The following is a 6,083-nucleotide window of genomic DNA, read 5'->3' as shown; positions in this document are numbered from 1 at the left end:
GGAGGGGAGGGGAAAGCCGCTCATCATGTTTAGGGGCGAGGGGAGTCTCCCTGGCCGGGAACCCGATGCGCGGCCCCGGCTGCGGCGGTCTCCGCCTCTGGGAAGGTAGGACGCGGCCGCAGTGGCTCCCAGAGAGGCCTCAGCGCTCCCCTTTCCTCCCCGTCCCGCTCGGCCCCCGGCCCAGCCCGGCGCTGTCGGGCAGGGGAGTCCCGCCGGCGGAACTGAGGCGGGACGGGACGGGGCAGCGCGGCGGCTCGGAGCCGGCAGCGGCTCCGTCGGGGGTTCGGGGCGGGAGCAGCCCCTCAGGCAGGACGGGCCCTGGGCGGGCGCTCCCCGCTGGCCGGAGCTGCCGGGAGGCGCGGGGCCGGGCTCCGTGCAGTAGGTGTGTGCGCTGCCCCAGCGCGGCACGGAGCTCCGTCACAGCCCTATTAGCGCCCCGGCAGCCTCGGCAAGGTAATATGTAGCATTGATCTCCACATGTTTTAGCCGTTTCTCTTCTTTTCAATCGCCTCTCGCAGTTAGAAGGGCGGGCAGGCTGTGACCCAGTTTCTCTGTGAGTACAGACGGCAACAGAGTGATAGAGTTGGGGAGCCTGTGGGTTGCATCAGGGAAAGGAGCTTTAAGAACCAAAACTCTTTTCTCGTAAGCTAGCTGGGAAATACCAGCCTTCGGCATTAAGTCATCAGATACAGCAAGCAGCTGTCAGAGGGCTGATACCGTTTCCCATCAGACATGAGGGCACACGATAACTGAACCAGCATTTTGACTGCCGAGGTCTGAAATGCTTTAATCCATCACGGATACTTTCTTCTGGGCTGTGTCAGAGTTTCCCAGCCGTGTTATTGATTCCTGGAGTCTTAAACCACAGATAGATTCAATTCAGGGAAATTTTTAAAACTGAAATACTGCTATTGTAATATCTAAGTTGTAAAATATAAGTAATAGCTAGTTGCTATTATGCAGTGAGGCAATGACACCCCATGGTGACAGTGTAACTCCTTACCTTGCCTACCAAATCTCAGTTTTAAAAGCAAAATGATTTTTTTCTCCTGATTTGTGTTACTGGTTATGATATTATCACTCTGAGGGGATGTAAAGGTGATGCTCAAGTGCCCTGTAGAAAGGAACTGGGTGGCAGTATGCGTATTAGAGTGTATGCAGCATTCTGCTGAAGTCTTACTGAATGTGGCCCGTTTCATCTAAAGGGCAGAGACTCCGTTGCAAAAATGGAATTGTCCTAATTAATAATTTAAATATCTCAAAATAAATAATGTATACCTACGAAGCTGTAATAGCAGGCATCTTTTTGTTCCTCTTACGGAAATGACAGACTGCTTTAGTGTGAATGAATCCTGACATGATTCTAGAAACTGGGCCAACATATCATTGATTATGCACTTTGAAGAAAAGTGGGAAAGGTAGAGGAAAGATTTACAGTTCTTGAATCTCTCAGCATTGTGCTGTGGCCACAAAAGCCTGCATATAGAAAAAATAAAGTTTCTGGGACAGAGGAAAATTCTGCAGTGAGGCCAACTATGGAAACTGTTGTAGATGCTGAAGTTACTTTATAAACAGCTTTTCTGAGAATGGAAGCTAGATAATTTCATCTTGCTTTGTTACTCTTCTGATATCTGACTGTGTTGCTTTCAAACATCACCTGACTGCTTTTATATGTGGGCTACAGTAAGGCACAGCTGGGGAAGTGGATCAGAAACGGCCTCCTAAAAAAACTGTAAGTTGAAACTGGACCTGTCCTTAACCCTTGGTATATGCATTATAGTTTGATCCTGTGGGAGCATCTCCATAGTTTAAATCTAGCATCACTATGCTTTGACACCAAAAAGGACAGTTCTCTTATACAAGTCTCACTGGACTGAAAGATATGGGGGAAAAAGAAGAGAAGGGCATAACTCTTCGCAGAGCAGGAGGTGCTACAGTTGTAAGTTGGATTTCAATTATTATACATCCAAACCTTAGGAACACAGTTTTCCATTACAAGTAAATCAATCCATGGGTTAGCTGCCGCTGAAGAGAGCATTCCTCTTTTTGAACTAGCACTAGTGCTCATCTGAGCACTTCTGCTGAACTGCAGTATTTCATTTTCTGCCAGTCAGACTCCTCTGACTATCCTGCTTTGATGAGGAATAGTGGTGGTGCAAAAAAAGGTGAGGGATGGAGGGATGGGACAGGAGGGAAGGGGGAAGTGAGAAACAAGGGTTGTCCTTTCAGCAGCACCTCTCTATTAGATCAGCTTAACAGTAATGTGAAACTATACTTTTAAATTATAGCCCTGAATTTCATGGCCCATGAAGGAGACAGCATCACTGTAGTTCTTTCTTTACTCCTGCTCTAAATCTAGACATGGGCCAAGTATGAGACCTAGTGTACCCAGAAAGCTTACTTCTATTAGTGCGTATGTACCGAGAGAAGGTATTAAGTCATTGAGATGCAGAATTCAAAGAACTATACCTGACATACTTATTGAGCGGTTCCTAAAAGCTTCCAGTATAGTATATTTCACAGCATAAAGAGCTTAATCTATTAACCTCTTAGGTATATAGGGTTTTTTCCTAATATCTAAGATAAATCTCCTTTGTTGCTACTTGAGATAATTTCTTAATGCCCTACACTAGTTGGTACAAAAAGCAGGAACTGAGCATCAGTTGAATAATGAATCTTTGCATTCTCAAGGACATACATGCCCACAGTCTCCCCTTTTTGAAGCTGAAGAAATTAAAGTGCTTCAACCTTTCCATAGATATTTTTGAAAACTCATAGATGTTTTATTGCTCTTCTTCAGACTCTGATTTCCCTCTGTATTTCTAAGAAACACTAAGCATAGCTGTTTAGTCCTTATCACTGTTTAGCTAGGACGAAATATCTCGACCTTCCTGCAGGAGATTATTGCCTTCTAAGATCTGATAAAGTTGCTTAAACTCAACAGCCTTTTGTTTGTTTGGTCAAAATTAGCTCAGTTAGCCAATTAAGAAATTGGTACAATTTTTAATGAAGCAAATCAGGCAGCTTTGCCAGCAGGACAGAAGAGGCAGCTACCACTGGTATGGAGAGCGAGGGCAAGGCAGTCGCTGACAACCATATTCATTACAAGAGCTGCTTGCAGAGGACATATGACTACATTTGAGTTTGATGATGAGAAAGTGATGTGGGATCATCAAGAATGCTAGTAAAATTGAGATTTATCCTGTCTAATCTTTTCTTGTTCTCCATTAAGTCAGTTGTCTTGTTGAAAAATGAGGAAATTAGACTTTGTAATTTGATATTGACACCTTCCTATCTTCTGCATGTCTATGAAGTAAGTTCCCAAAGCATTTATTTTCATGTCTTCATAGTATGAACAGTCTCATGGCATCTGTTGTGTTCCTGATTTTCATCTCCCTCTATCTGACCCCCCCTAGTAATTTGTAGGAAAGCAAGTAGAACTAAAAATGGACATTCACGTATGCCAGTAACGTTACATTCAGTAAGTGTAGTTCTTCTTCTTTTAGATATACCTGTGTATAACTTTACGGATGCTTTATGCCTCCCAACAAGCCCTGAGCAAGATACATACTTGAGTCAGACAGCTGACTCCCAAGGCTGACTTCCTGACAGTCAGGGAAAACCAGTGGCACTGTGGTGAGGGACAATGGCTCAGGCTCACCAGTTCCCACTGCTGGGGTTGTCGCTCTAAACTAGTCATTAGAGACTTGCTGTCATTCTGTAATCATCTAGAGGTTACGTAAGGAGAGCAGGCTGTTGCATTGCATATTTATTTTGTCAGATTTAGTAAATGGTATGTTCCATGGCTTTTGTCATACAAAGGATATCAAACGTGGAGTTTAATTAGCCACTAGATGTCAATGTTGCTATGCTAAAAGGCAAATGTAGTTTTATTTGTTTGGCTGATAATTTAATCAATAAAAGCACTTCTGTATTTAAATTTTTTTCCAGTATAGAGGAAGTTACAAAAAATATCATAGAGGAGCCTGTGCTATTTCCATTATTTCGAGAGCAGCTGTGCTGCTTTATGCTATTTTGAAGTTGCAATTACCATTTCAGTGTGTAATCATTGTTAGAAATGTACCTTCGAAAAAATAGCATCTGATTGTTCATTTTCTTCCCTTGTCCAAAATCCCAGACCTGTGTATAAGTAACCACATTGTATTGCACTGTAATTGTCAACAAGATAAAATAGAGATAATAACATGATATCTAATCCTATTATAAGAGTATAGAATTTCCTAAATTCCAATTACCAGTGGAAATTTTCCTTTTAATTGTTCCTGTTTAAGATGATCGGAGATCAATGTCAGCTACATCATGTGGGAACAGAATTTCTAGAACATTAAGGCTTCCAATATAATAAACAATTTGGAAAACTTGTTCTTTTGAAAATCTGCCCCCAATTCTGTGAAACTAAAGGCAGAGCTAACAGATGCTGGAATTTTGGAAGGCTGTATGAAGTAGAATTTGACCTATAGACCTTTCTTATTCCAGGCTCCTGTACTTCTAGGGTGAACAAACCGCTGCAAACCTCCACAACTACTTCCTGCCTAATGCACTGTCAGACTTTATCTGAAGGTGGTGGCTTTGTTGGCTGTCTGCAGAGCACTTACTTTGAGCCCAAAGTTTGGGAATTTTCTAAACACTAATGCAAAACTCAAGAAGAGGACAGTGCACATCTCAAATTCCAGATCAAGGTTGCTCTGCTGGTAGGATAAAAAAAAAAATAATCAAAAGCTTTCATTAAAAATATTTTTTTAAAAAATCAAAAAATTTGAAAAAAATGAAAGTTTCAGTTGTTGAGAAAATCTCCGAAGAAGCAAAATATGAGGAAACTGCACCCTTATTCTTAGCTGATCAGTTCGGTAAACAGAATCCCAGTTTAGGCCACTGTGTTAGAAAATACAACCTGACCTGATTTATTCCATTAGCTCTACCTTTTGTGACACAGATGGGGCCTCTCAGCTTTAAAGTACAATTCACAAATTTTTTTTGTTACTGTTGGCAGAGGAGTAGCCTTAATCTTCATTATCATGGACAGAAGTAGTTTAAGTCATACTTAACACTTTATTTGATGGTAGCATCACTTACACTCTTAACACACTAATAAATCAACATACACATGAAGAACTATAAATGTTTGAATTTCTAACATCTGTTTTTTTCTTGACTATGACTAGAAAGTTATGACTATGACTAGAAAGTTCAGAGTTATGTAATAATCTTATCTTAGTACCTTGAAAACCTGATTGTTTCATTCATTCGTTCCGTTGCAATTAAGGGAACATTTGTAGCAGCAACCTTGATCCTACAATTTCTGTGAACTTAAGAATCATTAACTTAAATATCATTAAAATAAACTAGGCTGAAAGCCCTTTTTAAGAGGTGTATTGTAAATAATGCCAGTATGACCCTATAAAGCCTAACTGATCTGGTTACGGAAATAATAAAGCAGACTTTCATCAAAAAATAATTATTGGAAGCAACCTCCCATATTATCTCTGAAGTTTGGGGTTTTTTGCAAAAAGTAAAGAATTTTGCCTAATAAATCCCCTTAGAGATATATTATGTAGACTCCTGTCTAGTGTCCTTTAATTGTCACTGTCAATGCCACACTTGTGTGGCAGGTAATTTTGAGAGTTTACAGTCTAGCAGCTCTGCTGAGAACAAAGCCTACACATGCACGTAGGCATGCATAAACAAGTGTAGTGACGTTAGCTGATCAGGAATTTAATTAAAAAGTAATTATCAATATGCACAAAATATTACTTCTTAGTTTTATCAGCCTACATTGAAATAAGTGGAATACAGAAACCAACTCCTCCATGTTCCAGTTTTCATTTGAAGAGATTTTAGAGGTGCAGTATGCTTAAATTCCCCAAAGTATGAACATTTTCCTAAGACAGCAAAGAATGCTTAATCCTGCTTTTATGTCTAGATCTGCTATGGTGGAAAGTGACTGATGGCATTCAAATACATAAGTCCAAGAAAAGGGGAAATACATTTTTTTCCAGTTTGGTATCAGAGTTATTATGTAAATAAAAAAATGAAAGAAAATAATAAGCAACAGTGGGGAAATA

The 6,083-nt window shown here is 40.7% G+C and overlaps 1 protein-coding gene across 2 annotated transcripts in view; it reads left to right on the top strand.

Annotated features, from left to right (window-relative positions):
• Positions 1 to 9: 9 nt before the first annotated feature.
• Positions 10 to 6,083, top strand: part of LGI1 (leucine rich glioma inactivated 1) — a 30,675-nt gene continuing 24,601 nt past the window's right edge. Inside the window, exon 1 of one of the 2 annotated variants that reach the window (XM_037399166.1) lies at positions 10 to 105. The gene's annotated coding sequence lies outside the window, so the exon portion shown is untranslated. Of the gene's footprint in view, positions 106 to 348; positions 454 to 6,083 lie in introns of those variants that run through there. The other variant, XM_037399168.1, reaches the window with a different exon arrangement.

This window comes from Falco rusticolus, chromosome 9, assembly GCF_015220075.1.
Source record: "Falco rusticolus isolate bFalRus1 chromosome 9, bFalRus1.pri, whole genome shotgun sequence".
Lineage (NCBI taxonomy): Eukaryota > Metazoa > Chordata > Aves > Falconiformes > Falconidae > Falco > Falco rusticolus.
The sequence above is the reverse complement of the archived record's forward strand: the minus strand, read 5'-3'. Positions and strand labels throughout refer to the sequence as shown.